Source organism: Schistocerca nitens, chromosome 2 (assembly GCF_023898315.1).
Source record: "Schistocerca nitens isolate TAMUIC-IGC-003100 chromosome 2, iqSchNite1.1, whole genome shotgun sequence".
NCBI lineage: Eukaryota > Metazoa > Arthropoda > Insecta > Orthoptera > Acrididae > Schistocerca > Schistocerca nitens.
The window spans coordinates 440,225,637-440,248,840 of NC_064615.1; the positions used below are offsets into that span (position 1 = coordinate 440,225,637).

Sequence of the window (23,204 nt, forward strand, 5' to 3'; positions counted from 1 at the left end):
GAGACCTGCAAAGTTCGCAGGAGAGCTTCTGTAAAGTTTGGAAGGTAGGAGACGAGATACTGGCAGAAGTAAAGCTGTGGGTACTGGGCGTGAGTCGTGCTTCGGTAGCTCAGTTGGTAGAGCCCTTGCCCGCGAAAGGCAAAGGTCCCGAGTTCGAGTCTCGGTCGGGCACACAGTTTTAATCTGCCAGGAAGTTTCATATCAGCGCACACTCCGCTGCAGAGTGAAAATCTCATTCTGGAAACATCCCCCAGGCTGTGGCTAAGCCATGTCTCCGCTATATCCTTTCTTTCAGGAGTGCTAGTTCTGCAAGGTTCGCAGGAGAGCTTCTGTAAAGTTTGGAAGGTAGGAGACGAGATACTGGCAGAAGTAAAGCTGTGGGTACCGGGCGTGAGTCGTGCTTCGGTAGCTCAGTTGGTAGAGCACTTGCCCGCGAAAGGCAAAGGTCCCGAGTTCGAGTCTCGGTCGGGCACACAGTTTTAATCTGCCAGGAAGTTTCATATCAGCGCACACTCCGCTGCAGAGTGAAAATCTCATTCTGGAAACATCCCCCAGGCTGTGGCTAAGCCATGTCTCCGCTATATCCTTTCTTTCAGGAGTGCTAGTTCTGCAAGGTTCGCAGGAGAGCTTCTGTAAAGTTTGGAAGGTAGGAGACGAGATACTGGCAGAAGTAAAGCTGTGGGTACCGGGCGTGAGTCGTGCTTCGGTAGCTCAGTTGGTAGAGCACTTGCCCGCGAAAGGCAAAGGTCCCGAGTTCGAGTCTCGGTCGGGCACACAGTTTTAATCTGCCAGGAAGTTTCATATCAGCGCACACTCCGCTGCAGAGTGAAAATCTCATTCTGGAAACATCCCCCAGGCTGTGGCTAAGCCATGTCTCCGCTATATCCTTTCTTTCAGGAGTGCTAGTTCTGCAAGGTTCGCAGGAGAGCTTCTGTAAAGTTTGGAAGGTAGGAGACGAGATACTGGCAGAAGTAAAGCTGTGGGTACCGGGCGTGAGTCGTGCTTCGGTAGCTCAGTTGGTAGAGCACTTGCCCGCGAAAGGCAATGGTCCCGAGTTCGAGTCTCGGTCGGGCACACAGTTTTAATCTGCCAGGAAGTTTCATATCAGCGCACACTCCGCTGCAGAGTGAAAATCTCATTCTGGAAACATCCCCCAGGCTGTGGCTAAGCCATGTCTCCGCTATATCCTTTCTTTCAGGAGTGCTAGTTCTGCAAGGTTCGCAGGAGAGCTTCTGTAAAGTTTGGAAGGTAGGAGACGAGATACTGGCAGAAGTAAAGCTGTGGGTACCGGGCGTGAGTCGTGCTTCGGTAGCTCAGTTGGTAGAGCACTTGCCCGCGAAAGGCAAAGGTCCCGAGTTCGAGTCTCGGTCGGGCACACAGTTTTAATCTGCCAGGAAGTTTCATATCAGCGCACACTCCGCTGCAGAGTGAAAATCTCATTCTGGAAACATCCCCCAGGCTGTGGCTAAGCCATGTCTCCGCTATATCCTTTCTTTCAGGAGTGCTAGTTCTGCAAGGTTCGCAGGAGAGCTTCTGTAAAGTTTGGAAGGTAGGAGACGAGATACTGGCAGAAGTAAAGCTGTGGGTACCGGGCGTGAGTCGTGCTTCGGTAGCTCAGTTGGTAGAGCACTTGCCCTCGAAAGGCAAAGGTCCCGAGTTCGAGTCTCGGTCGGGCACACAGTTTTAATCTGCCAGGAAGTTTCATATCAGCGCACACTCCGCTGCAGAGTGAAAATCTCATTCTGGAAACATCCCCCAGGCTGTGGCTAAGCCATGTCTCCGCTATATCCTTTCTTTCAGGAGTGCTAGTTCTGCAAGGTTCGCAGGAGAGCTTCTGTAAAGTTTGGAAGGTAGGAGACGAGATACTGGCAGAAGTAAAGCTGTGGGTACCGGGCGTGAGTCGTGCTTCGGTAGCTCAGTTGGTAGAGCACTTGCCCGCGAAAGGCAAAGGTCCCGAGTTCGAGTCTCGGTCGGGCACACAGTTTTAATCTGCCAGGAAGTTTCAGTATTCTTATTGACAATAATTCCGTCTTAGCGACAGGGATGATCTCTGAGACTCTGACTTACAGTGATGGGCAAAATTCCTTTTTTTCTCTCTATTCTTGTGTGTGGATCGTGTATGTTTGTGTGAACTTCTCCCATGGACCTTGGGTGAGTGAAGATGTTAGTCTTTCATTTATCATCGCAATGACCATAGCACTCAATATAGTAACAATTGAATTAATAAATCACGTAACAATCAACGACAGACCATAGTTCAGAATTATTTTGTATGATGCTTTATTTTAATAAACTGTGTCAAACTGTAATGACTGTTTCTCAGACAAACCCCTCCTCTTTTGGCAAGATTATTATTAATACGTCCCATCTGGCGTTTCTGAAGCGCAGAAGGCAGACCTTATGTTTGTAGACTTTGTCTGATTATCTTATTCTTTTGCTCTGAATTACTTGATTTATCGGTTGTACTCATATTGTTCCCATATGCTTATTCCATAATAAAATATTAATATTAACTTGTCAGTTATACTTGCCAATTCAGTGAAAATTCAGTCGTTGTATTAAATTTTCCCCATTTTAATTAAATTGGGTGGTGACCCACAAAAATTTTGTGGCACACGAAACTTACAGTAGACTGCAGAGTTTCACAAGTGCCAACTTCCCACAGTTACTATTTGCAAATCACTCTCCAGATGACCATACACCCATTAATAACCATTCAACAGCCCTCACTACTGGTGTAGCCACTTTTTGCGTTTATTGGACTCCTGACCTATTTACTGGAACCAGAAACCACTCTATTCTATGGCGAAGGTCGAGGAATCTGCAGCCTACACGATCGCAGAACTGTCTGAGCCTCTGAATCAGACCTTCCACTTGGTTCTGTACCAGAGGTCTGCAATCGGTCCGGTCGACTATGCGGCGAATGTTGAGCTCTGCTTTCATCTCGCAAGCAAGACTGGCACCCCTTACCAGTTCTCATAGCCACTCGAAACTAAAGAGAATCTCCTCCGATCCAAAGAAACACGTATCATTTGTACCGACGTGAGCCACCGCCTGCAGTTGGCTACACTCCCTGATCTTCATGGCATCCGGAAGCACTCATTCCACGTGTGGAATGACTCCACTTGTGTCCTAATGGAGTGCATACTCTCTTTTTTCCACTCCTCGGCGTTCATGTCACTAAAGAACCGCCCGACGTGCCTAATATTGGAGCTCCCAGCTATCATTAATCCCACCATCTGCGACTACCAGGATCTTGCAGTCGGAGAGGCTTTCGCTGAAACAGGAAAAGCGACTGCATCTGGCTGAGGGACAGTGTCAGCCGCAGACAGCACCTGGAACCTCTTCGTCAGACTAACTGGGGAGGCCTCTGTTCGGCTCCTTGGAAAGTCTTTCGCCGCCTGCCATCCCCTGAGGCGACCTCCCACTCGACCACAGGTGAGGGATCAGCCTCAATGCGAGCAGCAACTTGGATGGCCACTGACGCGGACTGGTCAGCGGACTCGTGGGCCATGCCGGACGTCTGTTGGATCTCTACGGTCGGTCCACAACACTGATACCCATCCACTGCTGCCTCAAGCTGTGTAACCCAAGCCAACAGAGCCAGGAGGTGAGAACAAAGTGTCATCCCTACACATTGTATACGTAGATACTTAAATCGTATGCTTCGCTTAAAGATAAGATTAGTTATTGGTTTGTACAACAACAAGATAAATAGCTGTTGTCACACAATGTACTATTGTAATCCCACTGGCTATTTTCCGTAGCAAATACTCCGATCCTAGGGCCGCGGCAGGTAGCGATGTGCTGTCTGGTGGAGAAGAGAGCTTGTTTACACCAAAATGACAGGGAAATGACGGCAAAACTACGTGATCACCCTCCGTGATTTATGTCTCCCGCGAGTACAGAGTAAGCTGTCATGAAAGCGGCTTACTCCATTAGCGTGCGATCAGTCTCTCTCAGCGTAGACGGACTTTCTGTAGACGAGGCAATAAAAACATGTAGTTGACAGATAGATAAATCTTGGAATCTTCCGTTATTTTATTATAATTAGTTATAGTATGTCTGTTGATTAATCCATACGAATATGTGTGTCTTCTAGTTATAATTAGAAAAATTTATGTACTCTCCATACCTGAATAACGAAATGCAGTATTACTGCAGCAACAGTACACATAGAACCAAAAGACGCGAGTAAATCCTTTGGCAGATAATAAGCAAGGCGATTTACTGAAAATCAGATATTTCGGTCTGATTAAGAAACGAAAGTTGTCATAATTGCTTTTGCTAGTGAATATATGTAACCTTTTATGTCAACACTTCATTTATAAAGTTCATATTACGTTATATCCATATTTTACTTTTATTTTTTTTTTATTTATTTATTTATTGTTCCGTGGGACCAAATTAAGGAGAAATCTCCATGGTCATGGAACGAGTCAATACATGAAATTATAACACGATATTAGAAACAGATAAAATGAAATATAGAAAAAAAAACATATTCAGGTGACAAGTCATAAGTTTAAATGAAGACAATCAACAATGTAACACTGGAATTTGCTTAATTTTTTAGCTCTTCCAGGAGCTCCTCGACAGAATAGAAGGAGTGAGCCATGAGGAAACTCTTCAGTTTAGACTTAAAAGTGTTTGGGCTACTGCTAAGATTTTTGAGTTCTTGTGGTAGCTTATTGAAAATGGATGCAGCAGAATACTGCACTCCTTTCTGCACAAGAGTCAAGGAACTGCATTCTACATGCAGATTTGATTTCTGCCTAGTATTAACTGAGTGAAAGCTGCTAACTCTTGGGAATAGGCTAATATTGCTAACAACAAACGACATTAAAGAAAATATATACTGTGAGGGCAATGTCAGAATTCCCAGATTTTTGAATAGGGGTCGACAAGAGGTTCTCGAACTTACACCACATATAGCTCGAACAGCCCGTTTTTGAGCCAAAAATACCCTTTTTGAATCAGAAGAATTACCCCAAAAAATAATACCATACGACATAAGCGTATGAAAATATGCGAAGTAGACTACTTTTCGTGTTGAAGTGTCACTTATTTCAGATACTGTTCTAATGGTAAATAAAGCAGCATTTAGTTTCTGAACAAGATCCTGAACATGGGCTTTCCACAACAGCTTACTATCTATCCGTACGCCTAGGAACTTGAACTGTTCCGTCTCGCTTATAACATGCCCATTCTGTCTGATTAAAATGTCAGTTCTTGTTGAATTGTGAGTTAGAAACTGTAAAAACTGAGTCTTACTGTGATTTAGCATCAAATTATTTTCCACAAGCCACGAACTTATTTCATGAACTAAATTATTTGTTACTGTTTCAATATTACACACAAGATCCTTCACTATCAAGCTGGTGTCATCAGCAAACAGAAATATTTTTGAATCACCTGTAATACTAGAAGGCATATCATTTATATAAATAAGAAACAGCAGTGGCCCCAGCACCGACCCTTGGGGAACGCCCCACTTAACAGTGCCCCATTGGGACTGAACATCACTACCACTCTCAATATTGCGGAGAATTACCCTCTGCTTTCTGTTCTTAAAGTAAGAGGCGAACCAATTGTAAGCTACTCCCCTTACTCCATAATGGTCCAACTTCTGCAGTAATATTTTGTGGTCAACACAGTCAAAAGCCTTCGTTAAATCAAAGAAAACACCTAGCGTTCGCAACCTTTTATTTAATCCGTCGAAAACCTCACAGAGAAAAGAGAATATAGCATTTTCAGTTGTTAAACCATTTCTAAAACCAAACTGAACATTTGACAGCAAATTATGTGAATTTAAATGCTCCAGTAACCTTGTATATACAACCTTCTCGATAACTTTAGCAAACACCGATGGCATAGAAATAGGTCTAAAATTGTCAACATTATCAATGTCTCCCTTTTTATAAAGTGGCTTCACTACCGAGTATTTTAATCGATCAGGAAACCGACCACTCCTAAAGGAAAAGTTACAGATATGGCTAAGTACTGGGCTAACATACATAGAACAATACTTCAGTATTCTGCTAGATACCCCGTCATATCCATGAGAGTTCTTGGTCTTTAGTGATTTAATTATTAACTCAATCTCCCTCTTGTCAGTATCATGGAGGAGCATTTCAGGTAACAGTCTCGGAACACTTTTTTCTAAGAGCGCTATATGATTCCCTGTTGGAATTAGGTTTCTATTTAGTTCACCTGCTATATTCAGAAAGTGATTATTAAATACTGTACATATATGCGACTTATCAGTAACACGGACATTCCCACTACGCACTGATTCTATATCCTCGACCTGTCTCTGCAGACCAGCAACTTCCTTTACGACTGACCATATGGTTTTAATTTTATCCTGAGACTTAGCTATTCTATCTGCATACCACATACTTTTTGCCTTCCTAATAACATTTTTAAGCACCTTACAATACTGTTTGTAATGGGCTGCTGCATTTAGATTTTGACTGTTTCTAACGTTTTGATATAATTGCACTTTGTTCTACAAGATATTCTTATCCCTCTAGTCAGCCACCCAGGCTGCCTGTTTGTGCTAGTACCCTGTTTTAAACGTTGTAACGGAAAGCAACTTTCAAAGAGCATGAGAAAGGTCTTTAGAAAAGCATTATATTTATCGTTTACTGTCTCAGCGCTATAAACATCTTGCCACTCTTGTTCCTTTATAAGGTTTACAAAGGTCTCTACAGCAACCGGATCAGCTTTCCTGAACAGCTGATGACTATATTTAACACGAGTTGCAGCATAAAACCCTTTTAAAGTTAAAATTTGCGCATCATGATCTGAAAGGCCATTCACCTTTTTTCTAACAGAATGCCCTTCTAGTAATGAGGAATGAACAAAAATGTTGTCTATGGTTGTTCTACTGTTCCCTTGCACTCTCGTTGGAAAGAATACGGTTTGCATAAGATTATATGAATTAAAGAGGTCTACCAGCATCCTCTTCCTTGCACAATCACTTATACAATTAATATTGAAGTCACCACATATAACTAACTTTTTGTATTTCCTATAAAGTGAACCAAGAACCTCCTCTAGCTTTAGCAAAAATGCTGTGAAATCGGAGTCTGGGGATCTATAAATAACAACAGTTACAAGTTTAACTCCGTTAAATTTAACCACACCTGCACAACATTCAAACACCTTTTCAGTGCAGTACTTTGAAACATCAATTGACTCAAATGCGATGCCGTTTTTCACATACATGGCTACTCCCCCACACCGCAAAGAGCTCCTCGAAAAGCAGCCAGCCAACCTGTATCCTGGTAAAGGAAGCCTCTGAATTATCTCCTTATTTAAGAAGTGTTCAGATATACCAATAATTTCAGAGTCAACATCTATAAGCAGTTCACTAACTTTATCCCTAATACCTTGTATATTTTGATGAAATATGCATGTGGTTCAGTATACTGTTCTTACAGTTCGTTGGTCTGTATTCCCAAGCATGTTAACACAATCGAACAGACTGACTGTAGACCCAGAGCACTTTTAGATGTAAATAGCATCATATTTTGAAGTAGCTGACAACAAACCTATTCCTTAAGCTGCAAAGCCATAAATTTATCCGCCACGCTACAGCAAACTTTAGCAAATTGTGACCATGTCTTTTATCTTACGCTCTCCTAAAGGCTTTAACAGGTGATATGTCATTAACTGACATGTGGCTGTAACCAATAGTATCAAGAACGACGTTGTTTTGACATATTTTCCAAGCGCCACTGTTTTGAAATGGCATACTTTCACATGCATGTTATAATACGAGAACAGTCAAATATGAAATATTATATGGCGTCTCCCAAGTCCCTCATAGCAATAACTACGTGGGAGAGGAGAACAAATCTCGAAAGTTTGCCACGAACTCTTGGCTACGTCATTTTGATGTCACTTCTTTAGGCAATTCACGCGTAAACAAGGTCTTCCCTACCAGAGAGCAGAATCTTTCGGGTGTTGGTCGTTCGCGAGATTGCCAATGGATGAGTGAAGACTGACCTGCAAACGACATCAACTAAAACACGCGAAGATCGGCTTCAAACGTTGAGATATGTCTGCTGTGTGGCCTGAATGTCTAGATATGAAACGTCAGTGTTTTAGGTCTGAAGTGGATGGTGTGCTGTATGCTGTGAGCTAAGTAATATGGTATTACTTTCTTGCACTACAGTCGAATCAGATTCTCTGCTTTTAAAAGTAACACAGCGAAAGGTGCAATATCTGTATGTAACTTTCTTATGTCAAAACTACTACCTCTTTCGTAATACCAATACGTGGAATAAATCTCGAGCTTATAATCACTTCAGTGCTTCTTCAGAGCAAGTCTGCAGTTGATAATACTTTCTATGGTAAGATAAAATGAAGAATCAAACCAGTGAATTTCCTTTGAGAGATAAAAAAGGCTGAAAGATTACATAACCTAGAAAAAATGGACAAATTTTTTGAATTATGGCATGATATTTGTGGACTACAAAAAAAATAGAGGCAAACATTGATGAATTGTTATCAGATGGAACAGAAAAGTAATTCTTGGTGATTTATAAATTATAGAGTACAGCAATTTGTCATGGATACTCAAAGAGCTATGACACGCCCGAACAACAGGGACTTACATGCATTGAAAATAGCGCATTGAGAATGACTAGCTACTAGCAGAAATCTGGATTAGCTTAATAAAATCTAAAAAGGACGACTGATTGCTGCACTCTATAATTTATATGTCACATACAGTAGCTGGGTGCATCCACTTTCCGAATGGGAGGCAACCTGAATTCTTGGTGATTTTTGTTTTCTGGGCATTAGGCTGGGATTCAAAGGCCTGATTCTGTGGCTTTAAGTTTCATCTCCTAATACTGGAGACATCATGAGCTTCAGACAAGCTCAGCAAGCCGCACAATGGCGGAGTCATTACGTCATCAGACCGCTGCCTAAGATAGTGGAGTGCCGCCAACGTGTGTTATAGAGCTTGAAGCGGGGTAGAGCTGGCGCTGTTTCTTTTATGTAACACTTCGGTCCGCAACTTGTATAATTTCAGTCCTCCTCCTTTTCTGTTGAAGTTTTTGTGCGTGTCAATTTCTGTGGGTCTTCTTAGCGCTCTGATGATGCAATTTGTGACTGTTTTTTTTTTTACGAACATTTCCTTTTACCTGGTCCTTTTTAGCTATGAGCTCCAGACATTTAGTATACAATGCCTCATTTTTTCAGAATAGCCATTTATTCTGAAGTATTCTTAAATTATAATCATAATTCAGAAAAATGCCTTGGATCACTGTCTAATGACCATAGAAAATCGACAAGGGTTCAAATATCGGCCATGAAATTCTGCATTATAGGAAATGAATATTGATAAAATAGCAACCTCATATACGGAGGAAAACTATTTCCTTTCCCCAGGATGATGTACACCTTCATAAGCCTGTGATCACCAAAGGCAAAAATTGGGCTTCGGAAATGTGCCTCCAAATATGGAATCTCGCAACTAGCTACCTGTTCTCAGACTTGTTGAAATAGCTCGCCGAAATAGAATTTATGTCAGAAGGAAATGTAATGAAGTGCTATATAAATCAGATTTTCGGTAGTGGTTAAATTACGAAAGGTTCGACGATATTTACTACGACACGAGTGTTCTATAAACAGAAAGCAATTTTTCCTTCTACTAAAATTCGATTAGGTTTAGAAGTAATAAACATGTATTAAAAATCACTGAATATTCAGATTAATCTCGCACTGCGACAAGCAGCACTATCCAAGACACGCCCATGTTGAAGTGAAACGAAAAGCAGAAGAAAATAATAGCCGCAGGGCCTCAGAGGTGTTTTTCCGAACACTGAATCCCATCAACGACATTTCCCTTGTGCAGTAAACCTAACAATCAACAAAAATATTCCTTTACTCAATATCAAGAGACGAAACGTTACCAAACTTAGTCCTCTCCTTCCTAAAGTTGTAATCAGCTTCATTATTAAGGCAGTATCGGGTCTCAAAATGGAACTGTTCGGACGTACTACAAAATTTTGTGGTTGCTTTCATAGTAGGTTCATAGTAGGTTAAATTACATCTTTCCCATGACGTTGCAGAACACTGACGTAATGAACCAGTTACTAGACGATGCGAATTTTCTGTTCTTTTTTTTTTTTCTTATAGTCTGTGTTCCCTTATAGCCCTTCTTCTTGTTTTCTTATTATTCCTTCGTTTTATCTATTTGGACTGTACAAATTTCTCTTCCATTATAGACTGTAATGGGCTAAAAGTAATCTCTCTTAGGATACACTGTTTACATATCTCTACAGTTTCTCCTTGTAATCTAAGATGTTTATGTTTCCAGCTGAATATCTTCAGCTACTGCCATAGGTCCACGTCGCGCATCCTCATTCTCTGTGTTCTTGTGACACCTAAAACTGAAGTCAAGAGTCTCATTTTCGCAACCTGGGTTTCACTTCTGTCGTCATTTCATCATGTTTTTCTCTGTGCTGGATACGTATTCAGCCAGTTACATCATTAGAATACCGTTCGTAATTAATAGTTGATGTTTGTATTCCTGAAGAAAGATATCAGGTGACGAGGAAATTAGAATTAATTTACATATTTAATGATACTGATTTAATCACACTAGGACCAGCATCTGGTAAACCCTCAATTGTCTTGTCGACCGCAACTGTTCAACAGCATGAGTTACCCGTCTAGTATTTCTAGAAACATTTCTAGCAATCCTAGCCATACTTTCATGAAAATAAAATCGTCACGTACTAAGAGAAATGAATTCTCTTGTAGTATATCAGCCGAGGGAGTGTGAAGGAGTATTTCTGGTGTTCTAGAACTAAAATTGTTTAGCTGAAAGAAGTAAACGTATTTCAAAATCGTCTAAGGTTGGAGATTAAATGTCATCTCCTCCCTTAACTATTAGAATCAGAGGGGGTGGGAGGGAGAAAAATTGGAATAGAAACACCTGGTTTGGTAAAGAGTTGACAGCTAAATTAAAAGAATATCTGTAGTTAACCCTCATAGAGAAGTAAAATGTCTCCACTAGTTACTTTTTTAACATCCTGGCCGAAAGTAATTAGAAACTGGATTACTGAGTATAAACTAGTTTCTATTTGATACTATGAGATTTTTCAACAATTCATCATATGCCTGCTAGTGATTACCAGTTCATTATGATGTTTATTTGCACTTTTTCACAATATACTGCTGTCAATACTGGGAAATAAAAAAATAAAAAAACTGCTTCCTTAGTGCAAAGCGTTAGATCCAAGGATGTTTATTTAGGATATCAGTGATCTTTAGAGGCTGCTAGTATTGTATGTAGACACATTTAGCCCCAAACCTTGGAGAAATGGCGAAAATGCACAGACATACGTTATTGTTCAGGACAGAAATTGGGTTCTGATCGGTTTGTATACTTTTAATCGAGGCTACTTGAAATATCTTCGCGATAGGTATTCATCTAGAGGATCTGAAGTGTGTGGATGAATGAATGTTGATTGTTTACTTGTGAATACACTAGATATCTATAGTTCAAGTTGGCGAGATGAAAATCTGCAGCGTCAATGAATCAAGTTTTCAAATTACCTTCCCCATAAAAGGAATTGTAATCGATAGTTGACTGGACCCACTAGGATATGTATGGGTTCCACAAATTATATTTTGTTAGAAGTAAACTCCTTTGTCACCATGAGTACAAATGTTCTTTCAGCATAATAACTGTTTTAAAAAATATCTATCTCCATGACAGGACACTAAATCTTGATTCAACGTTGGTCACTGATGTTATCGCATTTAATACTATAGCGTGCGTATTACTGGAGAACGCATATTACACAGTAAACTCAACAAACGAGATCAGCCACTCACTATAAGACATTAATCTCCTGATGAAGTATCACGAAGGCTGCTAAAATAGGGCTACGTACATTCTTGTAAGAGATAGCACAAAACGTGAAGGCTCTGACGAAATATTAAACAGTTTAAACTGAATGGAGTTATCCAACTACACTCCTGGAAATGGAAAAAAGAACACATTGACACCGGTGTGTCAGAACCACCATACTTGCTCCGGACACTGCGAGAGGGCTGTACAAGCAATGATCACACGCACGGCACAGCGGACACACCAGGAACCGCGGTGTTGGCCGTCGAATGGCGCTAGCTGCGCAGCATTTGTGCACCGCCGCCGTCAGTGTCAGCCAGTTTGCCGTGGCATACGGAGCTCCATCGCAGTCTTTAACACTGGTAGCATGCCGCGACAGCGTGGACGTGAACCGTATGTGCAGTTGACGGACTTTGAGCGAGGGCGTATAGTGGGCATGCGGGAGGCCGGGTGGACGTACCGCCGAATTGCTCAACACGTGGGGCGTGAGGTCTCCACAGTACATCGATGTTGTCGCCAGTGGTCGGCGGAAGGTGCACGTGCCCGTCGACCTGGGACCGGACCGCAGCGACGCACGGATGCACGCTTAGACCGTAGGATCCTACGCAGTGTCGTAGGGGACCGCACCGCCACTTCCCAGCAAATTAGGGACACTGTTGCTCCTGGGGTATCGGCGAGGACCATTCGCAACCGTCTCCATGAAGCTGGGCTACGGTCCCGCACACCGTTAGGCCGTCTTCCGCTCACGCCCCAACATCGTGCAGCCCGCCTCCAGTGGTGTCGCGACAGGTGTGAATGGAGGGACGAATGGAGACCTGTCGTCTTCAGCGATGAGAGTCGCTTCTGCCTTGGTGCCAATGATGGTCGTATGCGTGTTTGGCGCCGTGCAGGTGAGCGCCACAATCAGGACTGCATGCGACCGAGGCACACAGGGCCAACACCCGGCATCATGGTGTGGGGAGCGATCTCCTACACTGGCCGTACACCACTGGTGATCGTCGAGGGGACACTGAATAGTGCACGGTACATCCAAACCGTCATCGAACCCATCGTTCTACCATTCCTAGACCGGCAAGGGAACTTGCTGTTCCAACAGGACATTGCACGTCCGCATGTATCCCGTGCCACCCAACGTGCTCTAGAAGGTGTAAGTCAACTACCCTGGCCAGCAAGATCACCAGATCTGTCCCCCATTGAGCATGTTTGGGACTGGATGAAGCGTCGTCTCACGCGGTCTGCACGTCCAGCACGAACGCTGGTCCAACTGAGGCGCCAGGTGGAAATGGCATGGCAAGCCGTTCCACAGGACTACATCCAGCATCTCTACGATCGTCTCCATGGGAGAATAGCAGCCTGCATTGCTGCGAAAGGTGGATATACACTGTACTAGTGCCGACATTGTGCATGCTCTGTTGCCTGTGTCTATGTGATCATGTGATCATGTGATGTATCTGACCCCAGGAATGTGTCAATAAAGTTTCCCCTTCCTGGGACAATGAATTCACGGTGTTCTTATTTCAATTTCCAGGAGTGTATTTTGAATGAATAAATTTTCTAATAAATTGTTTTTCTTTTGTTTGTCATGATTGCTGTAACAATTTAACTGTCTAAATTGTTAAAAGAGTCATTGTTCCGTACAACTTGATAGAAATCTGCATATTTAGGAGTACTTATTCCAAATTTACCTCATGAAAATCTCCAGATATGCATGCTTACCCTAATTTACTAATATAATTGGGAAGGTTCCGTTTCTTCATAAAAATTACATTTTATCTGAACATGTTAATTATCTACTCAATTAACATGTTACTCTGTAGCATTAATTAATTTTTAGTGAGAAATTAAAACTGAATACCTTATCATAATTTTCTCGAGAACAGATTTTTCGGTTTAAAAGTTACTTTGGGAATATCCCTTGTATGGAAATCAAGAAATGTGGAAAGACTGTTTACACGTGATCTCCTCTGTTGTTGTTCTCGTGGTGTTCATTGCAGACAGTTCTTTTCACTAATCTATTCGGACAGGCCTTTACATACCACCCCCCCCCCTTCACCCAAAATTCCATTAAAAACTGATGGTCCCTTAGTAACTAAGGATGCATCCTATAAACCTATAAACCGTTCAGTTATTTTAGTCTAATTGCGCCATATATTTCTATTCTCTCAAATTCCCCTTTAGTATCATACTTGTCCTTTTAACGTTCAGCGTTCTTCTGCAGCGCTAAATTAGAAACGCTTCTGTTCTGTTGCAGCCCAGGCTGCTTATCTTTCAATTTTTACTTCCGTACAAGGCTACACTAGAAACTCTGCCAGAAAAATACATCGTAATATTAAATTTATATGTCCCATGATAACAAACTTCTTCTTTTCAGAAACGTTTTTCGTGCTGTTGCCGCTTCACTCCTTTTATATCCTCTCTAATTCAAACATCATAAGAAACTTTGCTCCAGAAATAACAAGCCTCATCTACAACTTTTAGCTGAAAGATGGCGTAACTGACTTTTTCATCGACTTTTATTTCACACTAGTGACGCCGACGCCAGGTTAGGGCTGCATTCGTCGAAGTATGTGGTAAGTACAGTTAAGGGTCCACGAGGCGGGCAACAAAGAGCGTTTTGCAGAGAATACAGAGAAGACAGCACCAATCTACCGATAGGAGAGCAATATATCGGTGGACACTATGCAGGCTGTGTGAAAGCTACTGGTATTTATGAGCCTATGCTCTCGGCGGAACATGGCAGGCGGGGTTAGAGGATTCTACGAGAGTGAGACTGCAACATTCTCATCCCAAAACATTATGACCACTGCCCACTGCGACGATGGATGCCATTGTGGTCACGTGACGCTGGAGCAAAAGTATGTAAGCAGGGCAGACACGGATGGGGCGTCACCCTAGCGAAGATATGAGCTGCAAATGGGGAAATCCATTGTTATTGTGTAGAGTCTGTGAACGAGTATCTCGAAAACGGCGAAGCTCGTCGAACGTTTATATGCTACTGTCGTGAGTATCTACGGAAAGAGATAGGACAGTGAATCTACCACTAGGCGCGAAATGGTTGGACGTCCACGACTCTTCACAGAACATGGAGTTCAGAGGCTTGTCTGCTCTGTAAAGTAGGGTAGATAGTGATTTGTGACAACTCTGTCGAAAGAGCATAACGCTGGTGCACGCACAGGTGTTCTGGAGCACACAGTTCATCGACGTTGTTGAACATGGAGTTCTGCAGCAGACCACGCCTACGTGTTCACATGTTGACCTGATGACATCGTCAGTTACAAATACAGTGGGTACGGGACCATCGGGACTCGGCCGTCAACCACTGGATACGTGTCGGATCTTCGAGTGAATCACATTTTTACTACACTCTGTCGATGGTCGTCTCCATAAACGCCCTCATTGAGGTGAACGGCGGCTGAAAACGTGCATCGCGCCACGGACCCAGGCTGATGAGAGCAGTTTTATGCTATGACAGGCGTTCTCCTGCATTTGCATGGAACCTATGGTAGTAATCGATGACACACTATTTTCCCCGACGGCGATGTCATCATTCAGCAGTATAATTCTCCGTGTCTCGGAGCCAGAAGCATGCTACAGTGGTATTAGAAGTATTATCTTGAAATCACTTTGATGTCTCGGTGACAAAATTCGGCTGATGTAAATGCAGTGGAACCCATTCCGGTCGCTGTCGGGCGCTATCACTGCGTACGCAAATCAGCGATCCATTATTTACGCGAATTACATGACCTTTTCGTAGACGTCCACAAACCTACCAACTGTCGGATCCCTGCCACATAGAATCAGTGGTATATTTCGTTCCAAAGACGGACAAACAAGCTACTGATCAGGTGCTCATAATGTTTTCACTCATTAGTGTAGGTATAAAGCAGACAGAAGTTGTAGAAGGGTTGGAGGAAACAATATGCTGTAACACAATAACACGCTCTTTTGAGGCTGCGACAGGACGAAACCAGAAAAATTTTCTTTCCTTTTAGCTGTAGGCCTCTGGGTGCCAAAATGCGTGTACTTCATTGGTCAGCCTGGTCTGTCATAGCAGTTTGGGAAAATTAGTGAGAAGTGATAGGACACTCGAGGAGAACTGACACTTGTCGTTGGATGACTGCCCTTGAGAGGCTAGGGTTGGCTTTTGAAGAAGAGGTGAATGTTCTGGCGGAAGAGAGGAGGAACTAAGGAAGGACTTCGTACCCTGCAAATGACATAAATACTTGGAATTCTGCTTGTAGAATTCTTTGTGAAAAGTAGTCATTTCAGTTTCCAGCTCCGACAGGAGCGTGATGTAAACGTTGCGTTAGGTAGCTTTTCGGGATTCATAGGCACCGTATCCGACACAGTCGCCGACAGCAGCACTGGCGGATAACACAATGATGCTGTTAAAAAAATCGTAAGATCCGAAATCAGTTTCGACGTATGTAGATCGCAATGAACTCAGGAAACGTTAGTGTTAATTAGTGGGAGGGAGCCGTCATTTTGGAATGCGCGATATCATGAACTCAAATTTTGGCAGTAACTGTCGTCAGATGGAGGAAACTGATTACTGTCCTTATAACGTAGTAACCTACCTATCGCTTCCTTGTGTTGATTCTCCGCCAACCTCATTTACTTGTAATTGTTTCATGTTTTTGTGATAATTTGTCAGTGGATAAGATGTTATTAGACATATTCGGGAGTAACTATCCAGAGGGGCATTACGTGGAATGACCAGATAAAACAGATAGTGGGAGGAGTGGATCCAGACTTAGATGTATCGGAAGAATCTTGAGGAAATGTAACTCAGCCACGAAAGAAGAGGCTTATAAGGCGCTTGTTCGCCCGATTCATGATTATTGTTCATCTGTGTGGGATCCCTGTCAGGTAGGACTGATAGAGAAGATAGAGAAGATCCAACGAAGAGCGGCGCGTTTCGTCACGGGATCGTTTAGCTGCTGAGAGAGCGTTACCGAGATGATAAACAAACTCCACTGGCAGACGTTACAAGAGAGTCGTCGTGCATCGTGGAGAGATTTACAATTGAAATTTCGTGACAGCACTTTTCAGGAGGGGTCGGACAACATATTACTTCCCTCCCCCCCCCAAACCTTCCTTCCTTCCCCCCCCCCCCCCCTCGTCCCCCACATAAATCTCGCGTATTGACCACGAGGAGAAAATTCGAGAAATTGGAGCCAACATAGAGGTTTACTGGCAATCATTCTTCCCACGCACTACTCGCGAGTGGAACAGGGATGGAGGGATCAGATAGTGGTACTGAAAGTACCCTCCGCCACACACCATTAGGTGGCTTGCGCAGTATGATGTACATGTAGATGAACAGTAGAACTTATGGTAACTTTAACTTTCATTTCATACGTACCTCACTTGGTCACAAAATTAAATCGCAGTGTCACTATTCCACCAGCCTTTCGAAGCCTGCAGGGCCATAATTTAGCGTTAATTAAAACTCCCTGCATAACAAATGATAGTTTACAGTCATCGTTCGGCAACTACATTTTTGTACTGCTTAGTTACATAAAGCAGTAGGCCGTGGGGTAGTTCTTATTCTAATTCCCTCAGAATCGTTCGATTTAATTCGTCTACGTTCCATTATCATTATTTCACTTTTATCGCGGTTTATCTTACAACCAGGTCTCAAACACTACCCATTCAGTTCTACTGCTCTTCTAAATCCTTTATCGTCTCTGACGCGACCTGTATCGGCCATAGAATTATGATTTTAATGAAAAATATTTTTGTAGCTTCTGAAGTGCGTACGGAATTGGACACTGGACTACGTGAGCCCCCAGGCGTGTACTGTTTTCTTCGTCATGAGCCTCCGAATCACATAAATCAAACATTCGATCCAGTTCCCGGAACCGCGCGGGTTGCAGCACGGTGGCGCATAACAGACCGGTCAGGTGGCAGAAAACTCCGAAATGATGTATGGTGGGACGCGGGGTCTGTGGATTAAGCAGTCAACGCGCAGGGGGCCCGACGTTTGCACGCCGCTGCGCGCCCCGGCCATTAATCACGCGAGGTCCTCCCTGAGCGAGGAGGCCCGCCTCGAATCCAAGACAGCAGGCAGCCGCGGCCGGAACACACGCCCACCGCAGGAGCGTGCCCGGTGTCGCGGAGTACGGCCCTCCCTCTCCGAAAGCATGCCCAATGCAGCGCGGATCACTGACTACAGAGAAATATAGCATGTTCATATGCAACTTGCAGTTATCAGTTCGTATAAAACTGACAAAAGGAGGCTCAAGATCTAATCCAGATCTACATCTACATACACTACTGGACATTAAAATTGCTACAACACGAAGATGACGTGCTACAGACGCGAAATTTAACCGACAGGAAGACGATGAAGTGATATGCAAATGATTAGCTTTTCAGAGCATTCACACAAGGTTGGCGCCGGTGGCAACACCTACAACGTGCTGACATGAGGAAAGTTTCCAACCGATTTCTCATACACAAACAGCAGTTGACCGGCGTTGCCTGGTGAAATGTTGTTATGATGCCTCGTGTAAGGAGGAGAAATGCGTACCATCACCTTTCCGACTTTGATAAAGGTCGGATTGTAGACTATCGCGATTGCGGTTTATCGTATCGCGACATTGCTGCTCGCGTCGGTCGAGATCCAATGACTGTTAGCAGAATATGGAATCGGTGGGTTCATGAGGGTAATACGAACGACGTGCTGGATCCCAATGGCCTCGTATCACTAGCAGTCGAGATGACAGGCATTTTATCCGCACGGCTGTAACGGATCGTGCAGCCACGTCTCGATCCCTGAGTCAACAGATGGGGACGTTTGCAAGACAACAACAATCTGCACGAACAATTCGACGACGTTTGCAGCAACATGGACTATCAGCTCGGAGACCATGGCTGCGGTTGCCCTTGACGCTGCATCACAGAGAGGAGCGCCTGCGATGGTGTACTCAACGACGAACCTGGGTGCACCAATGGCAAAACGTCGTTTTTTCGGATGAATCCAGGTTCTGTTTCCAGCATCATGATGGTCGCATCCGTGTTTTGCGGCACCGTGGTGAACGCACACTGGAAGCGTGTATTCGTCATCGCCATACTGGCGTATCACCCGGCGTGATGATATGGGGTGCGATTGGTTACACGTCTCGGTCACCTCTTGTTCGCATTGTCAGCAGTTTGAACAGTGGACGTGGCCAGCACATTCTCCAGATTTCTCATCAATTGAATACGTCTGGTCAATGGTGGCCGAGCAACTGGGTCGTCACAATACGCCAGTCACTGCTCTTGATGAACTGTCGTATCGTTTTGAAGCTGCATGGGCAGCTGTACAAGTACAAGCCATCCAAGCTGTGTTTGACACAATGCCCAGGCGTATCAAGGTCGTTATTATGGCCAGAGGTGGTTGTTCTGGGTACTGATGTCTCAGGATCTATACACCCAAATTGCGTGAAAGTTTAATCACATGTCAGTTCTAGTATAATATATTTGTCCAATGAATACCCGTTTATCATCTGCATTTCTTCTTGGTGCAGTAATTTTAATTGTTAGTAGTGTACACACTAAGGTGACGAAAGTCAAGGGAGAGAGATACGCACATATACAGACGACGATAGAATCAGGAACGCGAAGTATAACAGGGCAATGCAGTGGCGGAAGTGTCATTTGTACTTAGAAGAATCATGAGAAAAAAATTTCCAACATGACTGTAGCGGCACATCGGAAACTACCATACTTCGAACGCGGAGTGGGAGTTACAGCTGCACGCATGGGAAATTCCATTCGGAAATCGTTCGAGAATTCTCTGTTCAGAGATCCGTAATGTCAAAAATGTGCTAAGGAAACCGAATTTTAGGAATTACTTGGTCGATGGCGTCTACTTAACGACCGAGAGGAGTGTCGTTTGCGTAGAGTTGTCAGTGCTAAGAGACAAGCAACACAGCCGCAGAAATCAATGTGGGATGTACGACGAACATACCCGTTAGGACAGTGCACTGAAATGTGGCATTTATGGACTACGGCAACAGACGACCGACCCGAGTGCCTTTGCTAGCAGCGCTATATCATCTGCAGCACCTCTCTCGGGTCGTGACCATATCGGTTCGAACTTAGACAACTGGAAAACAGACGTGTGCTCAGATGAGCCCCATTTCAGTCCGTAACAGCTGATTGTAGTGTTAGTGTGGCGCAGACCCCACGAAGCCATGGACCCAAGTTTTCAACAAGGCACTGTGCACGCTAGTGGTAGAATGGACCGTGTCCTTTGGTCCAATTGAACCGATTATTGATTGGAAATGGTTATGTTCGGCTACTTGAAGGTCATTTTCAGCTATTCATGGACTTCATGTTTCCAAACAAATATGGAATTTTTATGGATGGCAATGCGCCATGTCACAGGCCCACAACTGTTCGCGATTTGTTTGAAGAACATTCTGGACTATTTGAGCGAATGATTTGGTCACCCAGACCGCCCCACATGAATCCCGTTGAACTTTTACAGGACATAAGCGAGAGGTCAGTTCGTGCATAAAATCCTTCATTGGCACACTTCCGCAGTTATGGCTCAGTTATGGCTCAATATTTCTGCAATGGACTTCCAACAACTTGTTGAGTCCATGACACGTCGAGGTGCTGCACTAGGCCGGGCGAAAAGAGGTCCGACATGATATTAGGAGGTATCCGATGACTTCTGTGACCTCTGTGTATGATTTCATCTTTATTCTGCCTGTGCGGCTGGTCCCGGCGGAGGTTCGAGTCCTCCCTCGGGCATGGGTGTGTGTGTTTGTCCTTAGGATAATTTAGGTTAAGCAATGTGTAAGCTAAGGGACTGATGACCTTAGCAGTTACGTCCCACAACATTTCACACACATTTGAACATTTTTTATTCTGCAAGTCATCGGATGGTATATGCCGGAGTATATTTAAATTTTGTTTATTTCTTTTTATTTTATGCCTTTTACATTTGTCCTCCGCCTAGTGACTAATGTTGTGTTTACCCAAGATTAAGCCGTGCACATACTGACCACCTGCTACTGCTCGCTATGTGAGACAAAAGACCCCCGCTTACCTTGGGCTGCCCCTTCTCAGACGGCGTGGTCCCCCAGCTAGATCAAATTTTATTTTTCTTCTACAGCTTGTACTGTCCAATACTGCTACATTTGTTTTACAATCAAATAATCTAACGTACTACTGTATCCGTGACACTGCAGTAAAACTCAGAAGTTACGTTTCATTATAATCCTGTTTATAATTTTCGTTTTCTAGGTTTGTATGTGTGTATGTGTATGTTGGGTTCTGTGTAGTATAGTGGTCAGCATCGCTTCATTCTTAGGATACAGGACACATTTGCGTTAGTACAATGGCCACTCAAATGAAAACGAGACAGGTGGGAAAAGTAAGTAAACTGTTTGTTATGTAAAAAAATAGTCACCAAAATCGTTAAGACATTTATCTCACTGTGAGACAAGAGGCTCAACGCCTTCGTTAAAATAAGTTTTTGGTTGGCTGTGGAACCATCTCTGTACCCAAAAGTGCTTCGTCCGAAGCGTGTGAGCCCACACTTGCCAAGTTGTTTCGACTATGCTGCAGATGTTTCGCTGAGAAATCCTTACACGTCCTCCATAAAGTCCGGATCTCTCCCCAAGATGCAATCGTGTGCGAATGATTAGACTCCGTGCAAAATTGTTACGTGTTGAGGAAAGTGCCTATCATAATAAGAAAAGATAGTAACAGAAATGTATGCTTCTCATGCATTAAATATGCCTCTCATAAAAACTATACGATTTGCGTCCATGCGTCCACACTTCAATCCTCAACAGCTGCACAGGGGAAAATAAACATCAATGGCTTGCTTGCTTGTGCCACCTGTACTTTGGAAGTACTAACCATCCTGTAAGAATGAAACAAGTATAATTATTAGCCCGTAAATGAAGTACACTGTTCAGAATTATCAACTGAAATATCTGCACTTACATCTCAAACTAAAGTAATTACCCTTAACTGTGCATCAAATTGATTTCAGAGATTAATATAACGCATATGGTTCTAAATTTTACACACGCAGTATGCTTTCTTAATTAGCATTCGTGATCAAAACTTTGTTTTGTGTGTTCTACTACCACGAAGAAAAACTGTCTTCCAGCTGGTATAAGGATCACTGCATTAACAAAAGTACCGTAGCAACAGTTGAGAGTTATGATTAATACCTTGCGGTTTCCGTGAAAGATAAAATATGCAGCCACCTGGACTGTTGATCTTTTATTTTAAACAACTTTCACGAAGTTCAGCAAAAGAGAGATAGAGAGAGAGACAGGCTGAGAGAGAGAGAGGGAGAAAGCGAAGTGAAAACTTGTGTTTGTTATTAATCAGAGCACAGTGATAGAAAAGGAGAGCGAGTTGCGACTCTTACTGCTATTTCCGGTAGCTCGAATTGGAGTCATTTGAAGTTTAAAGACATGATATCTCACTCTTCAAATGAGGAATACAGTGACCAGATTTGGAGAGAATCGTTTCCTATTTATTGGACCCTGCCATTTATCTGAGGCTTAAGACTGGTAATTTTTGTTTTTGCAAAGGGGCCTATGTTTTTACACAGCCTGAAAAGTGAACGTCCATTCCACTGATACTTGTGACATTAATAAACTCTAAGGAAACGTTAGGTACACTACATTCTCTTCTGTTTGTGCCTTGTCGAAGACCCTTCTGTTGCTAGAGCGATCATACTTTCTGCAGAAACATTCAGGTCAATTTTTTTGTTGTATGTGAGTTGTTTTGGCTGTTCAACACAAACATGAAATAGTGTAACAGATACGAAAACTGACCGAACGTGAAACTCTGCAATTTTTCTCCCTAATATCTTTACTTCATTTTTTTCACTGTGCTTGTGAAACTATTTAGCCTTCCGCATTTGTGTTTCGATTACGAATTACTGATACACTTTATGGAGGCATATTTAAAAATTTTCAGTTTTTCTTCTCCTGATTTAGTATAGTTCGCGTTGCACGCTTAAGATTTTCTGTGCTGTAAAGCGTTACCTATGAACTATAAATTATATAAAGTTAAATTGTCCTCCGCCTAGTGACTAATGTTGTGTTTACCCAAGATTAACTAGTTCTGAAAACGTTTCGTATTCTTCGTTGATTAGTAAGTAGATGACGGACAAAATATTTATACCGCCCTTGAGTCTATGCAGTACGTATAGAGACCCGAGGTGACCTTAATCTTCCTTCCTTCTTGCTTTCTTCCTCCTTATCAGCGGGGATTGATACAACCCACATACAAAGTGTTACTAATACCAAAATCGATCATCTTCACGTCACCAATCTTCTCTAGATTTTCTCTAGCA

The 23,204-nt window shown here is 43.0% G+C and overlaps 1 non-coding gene across 1 annotated transcript; it reads left to right on the plus strand.

The window, feature by feature from the left end:
- The first annotated feature begins 1,602 nt into the window (after positions 1–1,602).
- On the plus strand, positions 1,603–1,677 carry Trnas-cga (transfer RNA serine (anticodon CGA)). Its single transcript has one exon. It is a non-coding gene; the product is annotated as a tRNA-Ser (tRNA).
- Positions 1,678–23,204: the final 21,527 nt, after the last annotated feature.